Below are 19,174 nucleotides of genomic sequence, written 5' to 3' on the forward strand. Positions count from 1 at the left end.
TTCAAACATATACTAACACATATTTACTCTCTTATACAATCCCTGATACAAGTTCACAATGATCCATACAGCCACTCACACATTCACTGGCTCTTATGCACAGTTATTTATATATGTCAACTCTCACATGTACTGTGTTTTACATATGTACTTACTTTGACATGTAGCACTGAGATATCCATTCACTCACCAATACACTCATGCACACAGTCAACCGCCCATACAGCTGTTTCCACATGCACTTTTGAAACCATACATCTAGTGAATCAACTGCTCACACATCTATGCACAGAGTCATACACCTCCCAGCCACCCACACACACACTCAGTCTCCCATACAAATACTTGGGCAACCAATCAATAACCCATATAGTTACTCATATAGCTACTTATCAACACATGCAACAGTTTACAGAACAACAGACATAATGATGCACAAATTAAGACAGTTTAGTCACTAACCCATGCACTCAGTGAGACACATTTAATCACTCACTCATACAGTCAGTCATGCACCTACTAAATCCTTCATCCAGACACTTATACATCCACTCATTCTTCAATATGTAAGACATATTTTAACTTTACAGAAACATACAGTCACTGGATGTTGTCATCAGTGATGTCATCAGTGATGTCATTTGAGATGTCATCAGTGATGTCATCAGTGATGTCACTGACCATGTCATGAATGATGTAATATGTGACATCATCAGCAGTGGATTGCGGGTGCGCGATATATAGTTAGTGCAACTAACTATATATGGAATTTCAATGGTTTTGTGTGAGTAAAATAAGGTTTTGTAAATGCGAATTCCTAACTATATATGGTCTATAACCTATGGTTTTTTCAGTGAATTTTCAAGGTTTTGTAAATGCTAATTCCTAACTATATATGGTCTATAACCTATGATTTTTTCAGTGAATTTTCAAGGTTTTGTAAATGCTAATTCCTAACTATATATGGTCTATAGCCTATGGTTTTTTCAGTGAATATATATATATACATACATATATAAACATATATCATCTTTATATCTATATAAATACAAACATAAATGCATGCATACATATACTTATATGCATACAGATGCATGTTATTTACATGAAAGTTGAAAAAACACTAATAAAAGCAAAGCTAAAAAGCCACCTCATTACAAACAGAATGGCTTTAACTTAAACGAGGGCGAGATCTATAGCATTTTCAATGCTTGTTTACTTTGGTTCCATCAAGAAGGCATTCAGATGTGTCACACATTTGCCATAAATTCTGAATGTTAGCACTCTAGTTGCACATTAGATCACTGTAGTAAAGCTACTGCTCACCAGGGACGTCTGCTGCTGGTATTCAAAGTGCATGTTTCAGTCTGCATGTCAGAATTTTTTTAATGAAATAGAAGAGGATTTGAGAAGTCACTCAAAATGATCCCTAATTTTTATTTCTGAAGCACTAATCATACTTTCTATGGCAAAATTAACCCCCTCATGTTGTTCCTTTTTAAATTGAGTGTTTTCAGACTTACCACTTCATTCCAATCAAGATGGCTTCTGGTGTGCCATACTTTTGTCATAAGTAAGACTGTTAGCGCTCTAGTTGTTCTTTAGAACACTCTGGGACATTCTGTCATTGGGCTATACTTGGGGTACATCTGGGTGATATTTGGGCTACATTTAGGCTCTTTTGTCTCTGGTGGCCATCTTGGGAGACTGTATGTCAGAATTTTTTAATGAAATTGAAGAGGGTTTGAGAAGTCACTCAAAAAGTGCCCTAATTTTTCTTTCTGCAGCACTAATCATAATTCATATGGCAAAATATACCCCCTCATTTGGTTCCTTTTTAAATTAAATGTTTTAAGAGTTACCACTTTATTCCAATCAAGATGACTTCAGGTGTGCCATACTTTTGTCATAAGTAAGACTGTTAGCGTTCTAGTTGTTCTTTAGAACACTCTGGGACATTCTGTCATTGGGCTATACTTGGGCTACATCTGGGTGATATTTGGGCTACATTTGGGCTCTTTTGTCTCTGGTGGCCATTTTGGGAGACTGCATGTCAGAATGTTTTAATGAAATAGAAAAGGATTTGAGAAGTCACTCAAAATGTGCCCTAATTTTTCATTCTGCAGCACTAATCATACTTTCTATGGCAAAATATACCCCCTCATGTTGTTTCTTTTTAAATTAAATGTTTTAAGAGTTACCACTTTATTCCAATCAAGATGGCTTCAGGTGTGCCATACCTTTGTAATAAGTAGGACTGTTAGCGCTCTAGTTCTTCTTTAGAACACTCTAGGAGGCTGCAGTAGAACACAAAGGAATCAACTGACAGTCTCTGTCCTTGTTGGATGTACATGTTTTACTGAGAATGTCAGACTTCATTTTCACATGACTGAGAAAGATAATGTGAATTTACAGAAAATATGCTTTCAGTTTAGCTTATAGATCCCCTTCCAAACCACTGTGGGAAAATCATGCGATATTAGTTTTCTTTCAAACAATATTCATGATATCACAGCAGAAGGCTTTTTCACATGGTAAAATCACCTTAGAACCCACCACAATTCCTAAAACGAGTATGGTACCATCAACAAATGATTTATAATGTAACTAAAGTCCTAAAACCCTCTATTAACTACAATGCTTTTTAATGAGGTGCTATCATGTATATTGGTCCCAAGATGGCTGCCAACACTTCTTGGATGAAGTGCTGACAGCCAATCAGATCAGATGTGTGGTTAGGCTCCGCCCAGATATATATATTTTTTTGAACCTAAATTACTCAACATCCACTGGAGCACATATATTGAGACCTAGCAAAGGCACATCGGGCTAACAGTCCCTACAATTTTGCCAAGTTTCGTGCAAATCCATTCAGCCGTTCGAGCTAAAAGTGAGGCCAACCGCCCTATGGAAATTAACATGGGAAAAACGCGTTTTGGGACCCCCCTTTTTTCTCGGCCCCCCCTTGATGAAACCCCCCCCCAAATTGTCAGGGGCTGCTCAGAAACAAAATGTTCCATTTTCCTGAAAATTTCAGCCAATTCCGTCCACAAACGCCAAAGTTATTAGACATAGAATTTTCAAAAATCCCATAGAGAAAAAAATCCTAACTATATATACCTACTGGCGACTGCCAGTAGGTAATATAGGTTGATTGTCCAGCACATTTCCTGAGTTAGTACTTGGTGGAGTGGTAAGAGTAAATTATATGGTTTTGGTATCCAGCACCTTCCCTGAGTTTGTACTTGGTGAAGTGGGAATAGTAAATTATATGGGTTTTGTGTCCAGCACCTTCCCTGAGTTAGTACCTGGTGGAGTGGGAATAGTAAATTAGATTGTTTGAGTATCCAGCACCTTCCCTGAGTTTATAGTTGGTGGAGTTGGAATAGTAAATGATATGGGTTTTGTGTCCAGCACCTTTCCTGACTTTGTACTTGGTGGAGTGGGAATAGTAAATTATATGGGTTTTGTGTCCAGCACCTTCTCTGAGTTTGTACTTGGTGGAGTGGGAATAGTAAATTATATGTGTTTTGTGTCCAGCACCTTCCCTGAGTTTGTACTTGGTGGAGTGTGAATAGTAAATTATATTGTTTGAGTGTCCAGCACCTTCTCTGAGTTTATAGTTGGTGGAGTTGTAATAGTAAATTATATGGGTTTTGTGTCCAGCACCTTCCCTGACTTTGTACTTGGAGGAGTGGGAATAGTAAATTATATGTGTTTTGTGTCCAGCACCTTCCCTGAGTTTGTACTTGGTGCAGTGTAAATAGTAAATTATATTGTTTGAGTGTCCAGCACCTTCTCTGAGTTTATAGTTGGTGGAGTTGGAATAGTAAATTATATGGGTTTTGTGTCCAGCACCTTCCCTGACTTTGTACTTGGTGGAGTGGGAATAGTAAATTATATGGGTTTTGTGTCCAGCCCCTTCCTTGAGTTTGTATTTGGTGGAGTGGGAATAGTAAATTATATGGGTTTGGTATCCAGCACCTTCCCTGAGTTAGTAGTTGGTGGAGTGGGAATAGTAAATTATATTGTTTGAATGCCCAGCACCTTCTTTGAGTTTATACATGGTGGAGTTAGAATAGTTAATTATATGGGTTTTGTGTCCAGCACCTTCCCTGACTTTGTACTTGGTGGAGTGGGAATAGTAAATTATATGTGTTTTGTGTCCAGCACCTTCCCTGAGTTTGTACTTGGTGGAGTGGGAATAGTAAATTATATAGTAAATTATATGGGTTTTGTGTCCAGCACCTTCCCTGAGTTTGTATTTTGTGGAGTGGGAATAGTAAATTATATGGGTTTGGTATCCAGCACCTTCCCTGAGTTAGTAGTTGGTGGAGTGGGAATAGTAAATTATATTGTTTGAATGCCCAGCACCTTCTTTGAGTTTATACATGGTGGAGTTAGAATAGTTAATTATATGGGTTTTGTGTCTAGCACCTTCCCTGACTTTGTACTTGGTGGAGTTGGAATAGTAAATTATATGGGTTTTGTATCCAGCACCTTCCCTGACTTTGTACTTGGTGGAGTGGGAATAGTAAATTATATGGGTTTTGTGTCCAGCACCTTCCCTGAGTTTGTATTTGGTGGAGTGGGAATAGTAAATTATATGGGTTTGGTATCCAGCACCTTCCCTGAGTTAGTAGTTGGTGGAGTGGGAATAGTAAATTATATTGTTTGAATGTCTAGCACCTTCTCTGGGGTCGATTCCGATTCGGGAAAAAAAACGTCCGTACGATTTGTATCCGGAGCCCTCTCCGTACGAATCGTACCCGTCCGTCCGAATCGCGAAGTACGATGCGTATTCCGTGAATCCGTCCGAATCGTCGCGATCCGTACGTATTGCATGGCTGAAACCGTGAACCGTACGACTCGTACACAAACCGTACGACTCGTACACATGCTGTACAACCCGACGAGTACGATCCGGACTGGGGTATGAGGACGCGATTCGTACGGTCCACGTCAGGTAAGGGCGAGTCATACGGAAAAGCACACAAACACATACACACCGTACGGTCCATGCACCCCATGATCGCAGGGGTACGCACCGTACCCCTGCGATCATGGGGTGTACGAGCCGTACCCCAGGTACGATCGGTGTACGAGCCGTACCCCAGGTACGATTGGTGTACGAGCCGTACCCCCATTGTACGATCGGCGTACGAGCCGTACCCCCATTGTACGATCGGTATACGAGCCGTACCCCCATCGTACATGGGGTACGGCTCGTACACCGATCGTACATGGGGTACGGCTCGTACACCCCATGATCGCAGGGGTACGGTGCGTACTCCTGCGATCATGGGGGGTACGCACCGTACCTGGGGGGGCCGTTCCGTACCTGTTTCGGGGCGAACTCTGCTTTTACGGCTGTTTTCAGCTCCTGTAGCAAAAGGGTCGCACGGTGCGTACCCGACACGTATCGTACTTGCTGGGTCATAAAAACCAGCCGCGAACCGTACAGATGTCGCGTACAGCGGGTTCAGAGGGAGAATCGTACGGAGATTAGAGTTGTACGGTGTCTTGTACGACTCGTACGGAGTACGGCTCCTGGTACGAATCGTACTTCGTCGTACGAAAGGGAGACGTTGCAGGGTACGATTCGTACGGGAAAAACGCTCCGAACGGCTATTCGGAGCGGTTTTTCCCGAATTGGAATCGACCCCTCTGAGTTTATACATGGTGGAGTTAGAATAGTTAATTATATGGGTTTTGTGTCCAGCACCTTCCCTGACTTTGTACTTGGTGGAGTGGGAATAGTAAATTATATGGGTTTTTTGTTCAGCACCTTCCCTGAGTTTGTATTTTGTGGAGTGGGAATAGTAAATTATATGGGTTTGGTATCCAGCACCTTCCCTGAGTTAGTACTTGGTGGAGTGGGAATAGTAAATTATATTGTTTGAGTGTCCATCACCTTCTCTGAGTTTATACATGGTGGAGTTGGAATAGTAAATTATATGGGTTTTGTGTCCAGCACCTTCCCTGACTTTGTACTTGGTGGAGTTGGAATAGTAAATTATATGGGTTTGTGTCCAGCGTCTTCCTGAGTGTGTACTTGGTGGAGTGGGAACAGTAAATTATATGGTTTTGGTATCCAGCACTTTCCCTGAGTTTATAGTTGGTGGAGTGGGAATAGTAAATGATATGGGTTTTGTGTCCAGCACCTTCCCTGAGTTTGTAATTGGTGGAGTGGGAATAGTAAATTATATTGCTTGAGTGTCCAGCACCTTCCCTGAGTTTATAGTTGGTGGAGTTGGAATAGTAAATTATATGGGTTTTGTGTCCAGTACCTTCCTTGATTTTATACTTGGTGGAGTAGGAATAGTAATTTATTTGGGTTAAGGGTTTAGCACCTTCTCTGAGTTTATACTTGGTGGAGAGGGAATGATAAATTATTTTGGGTGACTGTTCAGCATTTTGGTAGAATATAGAGTTGATGCAGTGGGAATAGTAAATTATAATATATGAATGTTTAGTATTTTGTCAGAGTATATATAAGGATATTAACTATGTTGAACTCATGTTGTATGGTAACATTATTATAACAATATTAATTATTGTAATTGTTATTAATTAAAAATAAATTAATTAGAGTCACAGCATGTTTTAAATATTTTGTTCTTTTCACAAAGTAGGTAATAAAATAAGAAATCAGAAAATAATTTTATTGACATTTTTCAATGTTATCTGTACATTTTTATTTTCATGAAATAAATTAAAAATATTAACATTTTCATCACAGTTGTACATTTGTCTCAAAAAATTATTGTTGCAAACATAATTTATTACAATTAGTTTGAAGTAAAGTAATATTTATTAAGTGTACATTTTTTTGTTTATTTCACAGTTTTTAATGTAAAAAAAAGATTTATTTGACAAGTCATATACAACAACTTTTTTTATAATTTCTTAACACTGTGGTAGTATTTTAAACATTTTTTGTAGTACACATATTTATAAACATTAATACAAAAAGGTAGGTTTTGTTAACATAATTATAATATTTACATTTGTGTTTTTTGAAATAATGTTTTATTATTAATATATAAAATATTAATAATAATAATTTTTACAGATACATTGCTAATGTTTTTAGGTAAAATATTGGTTTATACAAACAGTAAATAATAGTAATATTAATAACAGTATTGTATATTCATACAGTCATGTAAGTAATTTTTAATAAGGTAAATGTTTGTTTATTTAATGTAAAGTCATTGAAAATAACATAGTACATTGGAATAATTTTTATAACAATGTTGCATTTTTGTTTAATTAAAAAAAATACAATAGTTACATAATGTATATTGTAACATGTGTAAAATAATTTTACAATTTTATTTAATGTTAATATAAATGGGACTATTTGTTTGTTTGGGTCTATTTTGTAACCGTGCCATGTTATTTTGGGTCATTTCGATTTGGGAGAGCTCGTGGTTGGAGCCTGCTTTGCTTGTGGAAGGGTAAGTTTAATTTCAAGTACTTTATTTAAGTTATATGTTTAGTTTGAGTGTTTGTGGAGTGTGTGTAAGTTTTCTATTGTTTGGTAGTTGTAGGATGTGTGTGTTTTAGGCGGTAGTTACGGTTATCGTTTTGGTTCCGGTTTACTAGTTTTGGGTTAGTATGTTGATGAGGTAGGAATAGGGTTAGAAATGTAACGTAATGTTTTGTATTATGTTTAATAATGTTTTATATTGTATGTTGGGGTGTATTGTGTGCGGGTGGGTATGTATTTTGTCTATTTTACAGGTACTTCATGTGGATGTCGTTTTTGGGAGAAGATTGCGGTTTTTTTCGTAAGAAGGGTCTCTATTATTTTTTAATATATTAGAGACACACTTCCTAACATTTTCGGTTTTTCCAGGAGCGTTTTTTATCTTTTACACTATTTTCAGGTTTTTAATAGGTTATCATTGGATCCATTATGGAGAAGAATCGTTATGGATGTGTTTTTTAAATTTTATTTATATTACATTTCCATGGAGCGTTTTTTATGTGTTTGTGAACTATTTTCGGGGTTTTAAGGGTTTCCGAGTGGATTGTGTTGGAGCAGAATTTTTTTGATTTCGTGTTATTTTTGGATGATCTCGTTTGGATTGTTTGGGTGGATTACTTCGAAGGAATGATTTATTTGGTTACAAAGGTTTCTCTTCAGCAACAAAGTGAGTAAGTATTTTTTATTTATTTTATTGGGTGGGATTGTTATGTTATTTTTTATGTAATTTTATGGTATAGGTTAGAAATTGTAAGGAAATATTTAGATATATTTAAATAAATACATGAAATATATTTCAATAATTTTGTTACAGTTTCTAACATGTGTTTAATATGTATATTTTATGTGTACTATTTGAATATTGTAGGTATGTGAGTTATGTTTAAGGAATTGTTTTAGCTATGGTAGATAGGTATGGTAGGTCTCTGGTAGTTGGGTATAGGGCTACTTGGCTTTGTAAGGTGTTGTACATTTTTTTCGTTTATTTAGTTACTTTAGGGCCAATTTGTGTCATAGATTGCTCCATTCGGAGTTCTTTGTAGCTTTGCTCCTTTTGTGATGCTTGAAGGAGTTTATGTAGGGTTAGGGAACCTCTGCCTGTACCTACTTGGAAAGCATTGTGCCATCCTTCGACAGCGTTGTTGATTTTAGCTTGTTTATTTAGTGTACTTAGGTAGATGTTCCACCAGGGGATTTGGAATTTTGGTTGCCTTCTGTGTCCAGATCTGTGTAGTCTCCCTACCCATGTATCTTCAAAATAATCTAAGAGAGGGCTTAGTTTGGTTTCATTTTTTTAATAATAGGGGCTGTCTATTAATAGGTTGTAATGTTCCGCTACGTCTGTAACTGGAACGTAGGCCAGTGCAATTAATTTTTTTACCTGGTAGGCAAAAGTACTGTCAGTGCAGTATTGGGTACTTAGGGCAGATTTTTGTATATGTTTCCATATACATTTGTTAAAGTGGTAGTAGCAACCTTGGATTGCTGTGTGAGGGTAGGTTTTTAGAATTTATTTATCATTGCTTGCTCAAAGTCAATGATAATTTTTTGGGAGAAGTAATTATTTGTTCGGTCTTTTATTTTATTTAGTACCTCAGTATAGGTTGTTTGCTGTTTGTTGGGTAGTAGGGCATATATGAAGGGGATATTGCAGTTTTGATAGTGTCCATGGATAGTGTATAATTGGTAGAATGGTTTTGGGCACACTGAGAATGTGCCGTCCATCATCCATGTTTCGCATTGGTGTAATTTCACCATATTGTCAGCTGTAGCAAACATTATAATTCTTTTTTCTTTACATGCATTGTCATATATGATGAAAGGTTTGTTATTATGGGTTATTGTTAGTTCAGGGGGTATTTGGACTTCCTCAAATGTTTTTGGGGCAGGTGGTGTAGCTGTAGTTAATCTTTTTTGCCTAGCTATTGTCCTTTTTAGAGAATCTATAGAAGGGACTTGACGTGATGCATGTTGGGGGAGAGTTCTTAGATGGTCTTTAAGAATAGTTGTAAATGGGCGGTCTGTGTTGGTGCTTGCTTCTTTTAGTGAGTCAAGCATTTGTCTAATTTCTATTTCTGTCACTTTGGGAGGGTGGTTATGTTCTGTTGTGTTAGTTATAGTTGTTTCCTGAGTTATATCACGACCATAACATTTATTACTGTAATATTTGCTGCATTTCCAAAACACTTTCAATTGATGTTGTTTTTCTTGGGTATATGTATTGCCCATATAACAAAGAAGCATTTTGCCTTTCTGTGAAGTTACAAACCTAGCTTCTTCTGTCATTGTTCTGTTTTCTTTCTGCAGTAAATAAATGTTACATAGAGAAATTTAGATTTGTTTTACATTTATAATTACATTTATCACATTTTCACAGTATATTTACCAGTTTTAGTTTTTCAGTTGTTTGGAGGGCTGTGCTCTGTGTTTTGATGATTTTCTTCTCTGTTTCTTTTGTTGATGGCTCTGTTGGTAAAAGAAATATCATTTATTGTATATGTTTTGTTTACAATTCTTGGATTCCTTTTCATTTGGACCTTTTCTTTCTAAGTTTCGTTTTATAAGTTGTCTCTGTTATTTCAGATTATATACTTACTTTGTTTTTAGAGTTGATATGTTTGTAAATGTTGGACTTCTTTTCTTTAATTGTGGTATATCTGCAAGAAATGGTAAAAATGAAAGAAAATGATTAGTTTATTGTTTAATTTATTATTTGTAGTTTGTAGTGCTAAGCCTATGTAAGGTACTTACTTTGGTTTTCTTTATCCTTTGTTTGATGGTAGCAGCTTTCTGTTCTGGTGAAAATTTGGCAGAGATTCCCCTTCTTCGTGTTTTGTAGCACCAAGTGGTATCTAATTGTGTGTTTTCTTTCTTTATATAGTGTTTGAATTATGTGTTGGTTGATTTGATTGGTTGATTTAATTGTTTGGTGTTTTTTATTGGTTGTTTGAGAGATTTTGCATTTTTTTGGTAGTTCTGTGATTCGTTTTGTAGATGGTAGGTAATGGTTTTATATTGTGGTGCATTTATTTTTCATTGTTTTTATTTAATATTGTTTTGTAATGTGAGCTGTATAATGTTTTATATGATTATATTCTGTGAACTTTTTGTATTATAAAAAATGTTTTATATGTTATAAATGTTGCTGTTTATTTATTGTTTAATTGTTGTATGTTATATTTTATATAAGTATGCTGATTTATGTTAAGATTATGTGTTTTTTACAGATATATTCGTATATTATTATGCATAGTGAAGTCGATAATTTGATTTTGCGATATTTTAGTGGTCTATATTTTTGTTTTCGATATTTTTGATTATGTCTTTATGTGTGTTGAAAGTCGATATATTTAATTTGCGATATTATTTTGGGTCGATAATTTTGTTTTCGATGTTTTTTTGTTGCGATATTGTTGAGTCGATATTTGTGTAGCTTTATGTTTAAGTATTGGGAGTGGATATTTTTGTACTCGATATAATTACGTCGATAATTTTTTTACTCGATATTCGGTCCGTCGATATTGTTTCAGTGATCCGATGGATGGATGGAGTGGGGGGGAAGGATGGAGGAGGATGGATGGATGGATGGAGTGGGATAGATGGATGGATGGAGTGGGATGGATGGATGGATGGATGGAGTGGGGGGGATGGATGGATGGAGTGGGGGGGATGGATGGAGTGGGATTGTTGGAGATGGATGGATGGAGATGGATGGATGGAGTGGGATGGATGGAGTGGGGGGATGGATGGATGGAGTGGGACGATTGGATGGATGGAGTGGGATGGATGGATGGAGTGGGGGATGGATGGAGTGGGGGGATGGATGGATGGAGTGGGGGGATGGATGGATAGAGTGGGGGGATGGATGGATGGAGGGGATGGATGGATGGATGGATGGATGGATGGATGGATGGATGGAGTGGGGAATGGATGAATGGATGGAGTGGGATAGATGGATGGATGGATGGAGTGGGGGGATGGATGAAGTGGGGGGATGTATGGATGGAGTGGGATGGATGGATGGATGGAGTGGGGGGATGGATGGATGGAATAGGATGGATGGATGGATGGAGTGGGGGGATGGATGGATGGATGGAGTGGGGGGATGGATGGATCGAGTGGGTGGGGTGGATGGAGTGGGGGGCATGGATGGATGGAGTGGGGGGATGGTTGGACGGAGTGGGGGGATGGATGGATGGAGTTGGGGATGGATGGATGGAGTGGGGGGATGGATGGATGGATTGGGGGGATGGATGGATGGATGGAGTAGGGCGATGGATGGATGGATGGAGTGGGGGATGGATGGATGGATGGAGTGGGGGGATGGATGGATGGAGTGGGGGGATGGATGGATGAATGGAGTGGGGGAGCCGAAGGCAAGAAAAAAAGTACAATCAGGGAAGCAGAAGGCAAGAAAACGAGGTCAATCAGGGGAGTAGAAGGCAAGACAAGAAAAACAAGCTAAAGCGTGGCATGCCGATATTGCTACAAAAGTATACAAATGGGAAAGAAACGCGGCATCTGATTGCTTTTTTTCTATTTATTTGCTTTTTTTTAAATTTAGCCCCACGTGCTTGACTGCCCTTCCACCTTTCACCCTACAAGTCACAAATGAGAATAAATCTGCATATGCAGACTTGATGCTCAGGAGACTGTCCACTTCAGCAGTCAAAGCACAACAATCCGAGCACAATATAAAACAATGAAATAGTTAAAACCTTCTGTTTTGTACACACTAAAGGGCTCCACCAACACAAAAATTTCTTGTTCTATTTTTTACCGCAGGCTGTGTGATTTTGCTGCAGCAAATAAAAAGTCTTTCTGAGTTCAGCAGCCCGATACTCTCTGAAAACACCTCGCATCTCACAACAGAGGCTCCCCCTTTCCTGATGAAAGGGGGAGCGAAACATCACAAGTACCGGAACATACATTACTACAGAAACATGATGGTATTCCCACTATAAATAGTAATTTCGAAATGTCATTGCAATAGGTGGCACACAGCACCAATGACGCCCCAGCCCCTGTCTGCAGCAGAACGCCCACCAGGGGTGCCCCTTGTCGCTGGAGGTGCTGGATAGAAACCTATTGTCACGAGGTAGCTCTACTTAAATCCCTGCTCGTTCGTTAGCGGTGGAGCCCGCGGGGTATCGGGCTGGAAATGAATCCGCTGCGTCTCAGTTGCCTTTTGGAACTGGTTCGTTGCTCTCACTAATTATTTGTCTCATCTAGGCTCTTATCGTTGCAAGCTGGATGGGGGGTGGTTGTCTTTGCCTCTAGAATGCCCCTTGTTTTGGCTTGGCCGCAAGCACGCAAGTGATGCCCAAAAACAAGCGTGTGCTGCAGCTGGCTCCAGGGGCTCACGTTTGTTAACTGGTCAAAATGGATTTCTGCTTCAGATAAAATCCCATCGTATGTCCATTACTGAAAGAGGCCTGCGGCTAACGAGGAGTTCTCGCCTGCGTCACTCTCTGTTTATTATCCACTGCCATTTTATCTTATTCTCATCTCGGTTGCCAAGCCTTGTGGGAATTCCAGTTGGCCAGTTATCTGATGCGGTGACAGGACCTGCTTGGGAAATAATGGGTTTCCAGACATCGGCTGCATTGGTACAAGCAAAGGTGGCCAGGGGAGTTCTGCTGGTTAATTAACAAGCTCTTGGCATTGCTGTGGGGAGGGGGGAGGAGAAATGCGAGACACGGCCTGGCGGCCGTGAAAGTGAAAGTACAGCTGCCCGGCCGTGGGAGGAGAAATGCCTGAGGCCGAGCGCACGCTGTAGGCAGAGCCTTTGAAGTGAAGCCCTTTGATTACCGCAGGCTGTGTGATTTTGCTGCAGCAAATAAAAAGTCTTCCTAAGTTCAGCAGCCCGATACTCTCTGAAAACACCTCGCATCTCACAACAGAGGCTCCCCCTTCCCCGATGAAAGGGGGAGCGAAACGTCACAAGCACCGGAACATACATTACTACAGAAACATGATGGTATTCCCACTATAAATAGTAATTTCGAAATGTCATTGCAATAGGTGGCACACAGCACCAATGACGCCCCAGCCTTGGAAAGCGCCCTCTTCTTTATGTTCAGCTGCGTCAGAGGTGCGGTGACGATTATTATGTAATGAGGGTCTAAAAGTGAACGCTAGTGGGCAGGGTGCACGTGCCTGAAGAACTGACGGAGGAAGCAGGCGCCCATGGACAACTGTGCTCCTCAGGCCGAACATGCACACACCGTGCCACGTCACAGATGCAGGAAGGACCAGCCTGTGCAGAACATACGTGTGTGTTGGCGGGAAAGAAAGGGGGTGCAGGCGTATTCTGGTATAAGGCCCGTGCCCACTCTTAAAGGTGAACCAAAAAGGCTTCTTTGCCGTTGGTGTCCCTCCACTGGGAAGAAAGAGCAACACAGACGCGTAGACGGGGTGAAGTGCTAAGAGTGCGGGCCAAGGAAGCGACCCCTGGTGCGAAAAGGCTCAACAGAACATACAGTGGGGCCCTGGAAATATAAGGAACTCTCTGGGAAGGAGCAGGCTAAAGCGTGGCAGGCAAGAAGGTGGCTGACTTCGGGGAATAACGCCACCCCCGTCCCAGTCAAAAAAAATGCTCCCAGTAAGCCTGGGGATGCCTGACATAGGGGAACTGCAACATTTTGTGTGGAGGGACCCAAAAGCCGACACTGCACTCACAGATAAAGACTGGCTGGAGGTTGTCTAGAGGAACAAATGTACAGTACGCAGATAAACCTAGCTTTTGTGGGAGTTACCCAAAAACAGCTAAACACTGACTGCCAAGAACTTGAAACACCATCATTTGTTTACATGTGCCTTCATGTACTTGAACTAGTCTTAAATGGCGGGAAATATTTGACCTTAATTTTGCTCAGGGCAACCCGCCCGCGAGCAGTGACCAAAATATAGATAATGAATAGGCGACTATTCGAACCCCTTAGAAACGCGGTGTCTGGTTGCGGGATTATTTATCCAAACAACGTTTGCAAGAGTGTTTGTGGCTAAACATAACAAGTGCTCGGGTCAGTTACTTAGGAGTTTACTTTCTTTTCACCCTCAGGGGCCTACGACTTGCATTTTAGCATCCCTCGTGGTCGGTGTGACATGCATTCCCTCCGTTTCCACAGATGCAGAGCGCTGCTCCGGTGGCTCAGTTTGCATCATAAACAGAAGAACTCTGTGGAGGGGGGAGGGTGCTTGAAGGGGGGTGCTGCAGATAAATAAAGCGTTTGAGAGTGAAGTTTACAGCAAAAATGCAGCATTGGTCTATCTTTCTATGCGCAATTTTAGAGGACCAACACTTTTCATTGAGGGGCAAGTCCTATATATTAATTAAGTGGGTCCAAGAATGCAAAGAATTGGGTAGGACAAGCATTTAGTGGATGGGTAGGCAAGCATTTAGTGGAAGAGGTTTCTTGGGCGCATAGTTTCTCCAAATTATAAATCTACACCGGCCCGGTTTTTCACGGTTAGTCGAATGAAAAAAAAAACATTTAAAAAGCCAGCTGCAGTGTGGAGCAAAGCAAAAACAATTGCTTTCTGTATACAATGCATCTATGAGATTAAACGAGCCTAACAGGGGCAGAAAAAACGCGGCCGCGAAATGAAAATAAATCAACACGACCACGAAATGAAAGCCTTTGATGCAGCAGGGGGCGGAGCGGATCCCCTTGAAGTGAAGCTGCTGGCGGCACCACGCTGGGGAAGCAACAGATGGCTGGCTTTGATGTGGTGATGCGAGGCAGGCAGGCAGGCGGATAGAAGCGCGTGCGCGGGACACATGCACTTCTGGAAATCCGCATTTTTTGAGAGCTTAGTTTAGCTCCTAGTTTAGGCCCAATAAAACTCGACCTAAAAATCTGGGGTAACCATAGTCAGGTATCCACCTTCCTACATAACCCCTCCCCCCCCCCCCCCCCCCCCCAACGAAAGGAGATAAGGCTATCCTTGACCAGGTAAGCCTATATTGCCTAAGTGGCCATATAAGGAAGTACCTGCACTAGCATGGTTACCCCCTGTCTCATGGTCCACTAGGCAATCCCTCACCCTAGGGGTATCAGAGGGTCTCCACCATAGGGAATCACTACCTGTGGTGTGTTTTGGAAAAGTAAAAGGCTGGTGTTGAGATGGAGAACTGAAGTGAGGCTCCACTAATGTAGGGCTCAGCTTCCTCCAATCACTATCCACCATGTGTGCCTTTCTTTCCACGACTGAGTTGCACTGTGCTCTCAGGGTCAACATCTGGCTGCCTACAGCTGGAGGCTGGGTCCCTTTTGTTGGCTTACTGGAGGGACAGGTCAGGCCTGGGGCCATTGGGTCCCATGTTTGGCTGTGCCCAACAGTGTCTATCTCGGGGAGGCTCCTAACTAAGTGTAAAGGAGATCCCTCAGGAGTTTTTGAAGTTTTCACCTTGCTAGGGCTGCTAGCTTTGGTGCCCATAATCTGCTGATGGGGGAGTTTTTGTGGACAGGGGGCCCTTTGGGGTCCACCACTGGCCACCCTGATCTCTGCCGCCCTGGGCTGGCTGAGGCAGGGTAGAGAGGGGCAGGTTACCTGGTCCAGACTGGGTCCCACCTTGGAAGGGTTCACTGACATCAGGGGCTCTGTCAGGCTAGGCCTAACTACCTCTGGGGCAGTTCCTTCACCAGGGGTAAGATCAGTTCCCTATCAGTTCCCTGAGGAGGCTGATCCTTTCCTAAAGTCTGGAGGGAGATTTCTCTTCCTCCTCAATGCTCTCTGTTTGTGTGGAGTGATCCATATTTTCAGGCTTCACAACACATGAATCTGTTTGAGTTTGGGCTGTGGCCATCACAGCCCCACCAACCTTTTCAGGAAGGGACTCAGTTTGGGTATGGGCTGTTACCATCACAGCCCTGCCAACCCGGTCAGGGAAGGAATCTGCTTGAGATTGGGCTGAGACTGGCACAACCCTAACAACCTGTTCAGGGGGGACATCTTGGGTTGGGGCTGTGGCCATCACAGCCCCACTAACCTTTCCATGGAGATTTACCATTTTAGAATGGGTTTCTTGTTCCACCTCAACCCAGGCTGAGATTTCCAGATCATTCCCTAGTAGACAATCTACAGGCAAGTTTGTAGACACTGCCACTCTCATGGGGCCAGTGACACCTCCCCAGCTGAAATTAACTACTGCCATGGGATGATCTCTCTGTACTCCATCAATGTTGGTCACCTGGTATGTGGATCCAGGTAAAAGTTGCCTTGAGGGGACTAGGCTCTCAGTCACCATAGTGATGCAAGCCCCTGTGTCTCCATAGGGCTCAACTTTCAGACCATTGATGAGGGGCTCCTGTCTGTAATTGCTCAAAGTGTTGGGACAAGCAGTGAAGTTGGCAAACCCCATGCTATTTTCACAGACAAGAGTAGCTGTGGTAGGGGACCTGGTTAGGCCAGTGTCCACCTGAGTTCCCCAAGTAAACCCAGCCAAATTCTTGGGGGCACTCCCACCACCTGGTGGATTACTACTAGTAGTAACAGGAGGTGTAGGAGTATTACTTGGAGGAATATTCTCCTTATTGCTGGGCTTAGGGCAACTGCTGTCAGTCTTCCAATGGCCAGGCTTTTTACAAGCATGGCAATAAGGCTTTTTAACTGTAGAGGAAGTGTTTTGGGACCCACCCCCCTCTTGGGAATTTTGGGGCCCTGGGGAAGTCTTCTCTTTAGATTAATCCCCACCTTTCTCTTGAGTCTTGGAATTATCTTTCTTTTGGTCACCACCCTGATTCTTAGGCCTAATCCTGGTTCTGACCCATTAGTCTGCCCTCTTACCCAATTCTTGTGGAGAGGTCAGACCTGAGTCCACCAGGTGCTGGCATAAAAGCTGGTTTTGACAATTACTAAGGATCTGCTCCCTCATAATCAAACTATACAATCCTGTATAGTCATGTACTTTGCTGCCAAGCAACCAACCTTCCAGAGCCTTAGTAGAACAATATACACAATCAGCCCAGTCCTGAGTCTGTGTCTTCTGGGTATCTCTGAACATTAACCTGTACTGTTCAGTGGTTAAGCCAAACCCATCAATTAGAGCACTCTTCAGGACAGTGTAGTTTTTAGCATCCTCATGTCTAACAGTGAGGAGCTTGTCTCTTCCTTTTTCTGAAAAGGAAAGCTACAAGTTTGCTGCTCACTGACTCTGGGGAACCTGCTGTACCATGCAGGCCCTCTCCAAAGCAGTCATCCATTTGTGGATGTCATCCCCATCTTTGTAGGGGGGCACAATCTTACTCAGGTTTATATGATCATAGGACCTGTCTTTATCCTTAGGGATATTTCTGCCACCAGTGGAATCTAATCCACTTAATTTGTGCTCCCTTGCTAAAGCAAGTTTAGCTTGGGCCAGGGCTCTTTCTTCTTTCTCAATCTGAAGTTGGACAGCTCTCATACTAGCCTCATGTTCTCTTCTCTGGGGGGAAGTAATTCCCCCTTGAGATCCCCTTGAGGCATTAGAGTGGTCAGATTCCCTTGAAGGAGATCTGTCCCTTCTATTGCCAGGGTGAAGTCTACTATTAGGTCTGGGAAGGTTTAACAACTCTCCATCCCCATGTAGGCTTACATTGGCCCTGCTAAGTCTTCTGACCTGAACCTGGCCATCCCCCGATTATCTGAGTCTTCATCTTCTTCTACCCCTTCAACCTCTGGGGTAATGGTCTCATCCTCTATGGGGGCATCCTCTCCTATCTTACCCGAGGGACCTGTCTGAGGACCCCTCTCAAGATCAGCTTTCTCTAGGATAGCTATGAGGATTGGAATGGTAGGGTTATGACCCCTTTTCAGCCCTCTTGAGGTGCACAAGGCACTCAATTCTCGAAAGCTGAGTTTTTCATAGCTGGATGGTGCCTTGTGAGGGTCACCCACAAGTAGAGAACTGAGTGGTTCACCTGTGCCAGCCATGACTAGTGAGATGGAGGTGTGTGCACCTACCTAATGTCAAATGTCAAATGCTTTTATATAGCACAACTTATCAGCAAAAGATGTGTGTACCTACTTGAACCTCTCTAGAGGTTGTAGTCAGGGTGTACTAAGCCCTTTGGTCTACAACCACTAAGTTCAGTAGAACTTAAATATTTAAAGCTTTGTTTATATGTACCTAAGGTACTTGATGTGATCTTTCAAATGATATTGTCAAAGATTACAATTGGTAAAACAAACAGCAAGCTCAAATCCCAACCACTGCACACCAATGTGAGAAGTTGGCCTGGTATATGATGATCACTAATTCTAGTGAGCACCTTGCACCAGTCCAAACAACCCTTATGGTGATTGGTTGTAAGTCAACCTTAAAGACCAGCTATCCTAGGGGTAGCATGGACAAAAGCAGTCTTAGGCTAAACTCAAGAGGGCATGTTAAGCCAGCTGTTTTACCATATGCAATCATTTTAAAACCAAATGAAAGGACACCACACACGTTATATATTATAAAATATATGTATTTATTACTAGAATAATCCCCTATACTCTTTATGAGCACAGAAGCACAAGCGTTAAACAAAGAACTTAATATAACATACAATTAGCTGCACAATTATGGATAGGCCGGGTGGCCACTCAAACCATATATTAAAATAGTGATATAAGAACCACGTCACGAACAATGGTAAGGCCTAGGGCCTTGGGAATCGCTGGGCCTACACTGGACTAACGAAGGTTAGGACA

This window comes from Lissotriton vulgaris, chromosome 10 (genome assembly GCF_964263255.1).
Source record: "Lissotriton vulgaris chromosome 10, aLisVul1.2, whole genome shotgun sequence".
Classification (NCBI taxonomy): domain Eukaryota; kingdom Metazoa; phylum Chordata; class Amphibia; order Caudata; family Salamandridae; genus Lissotriton; species Lissotriton vulgaris.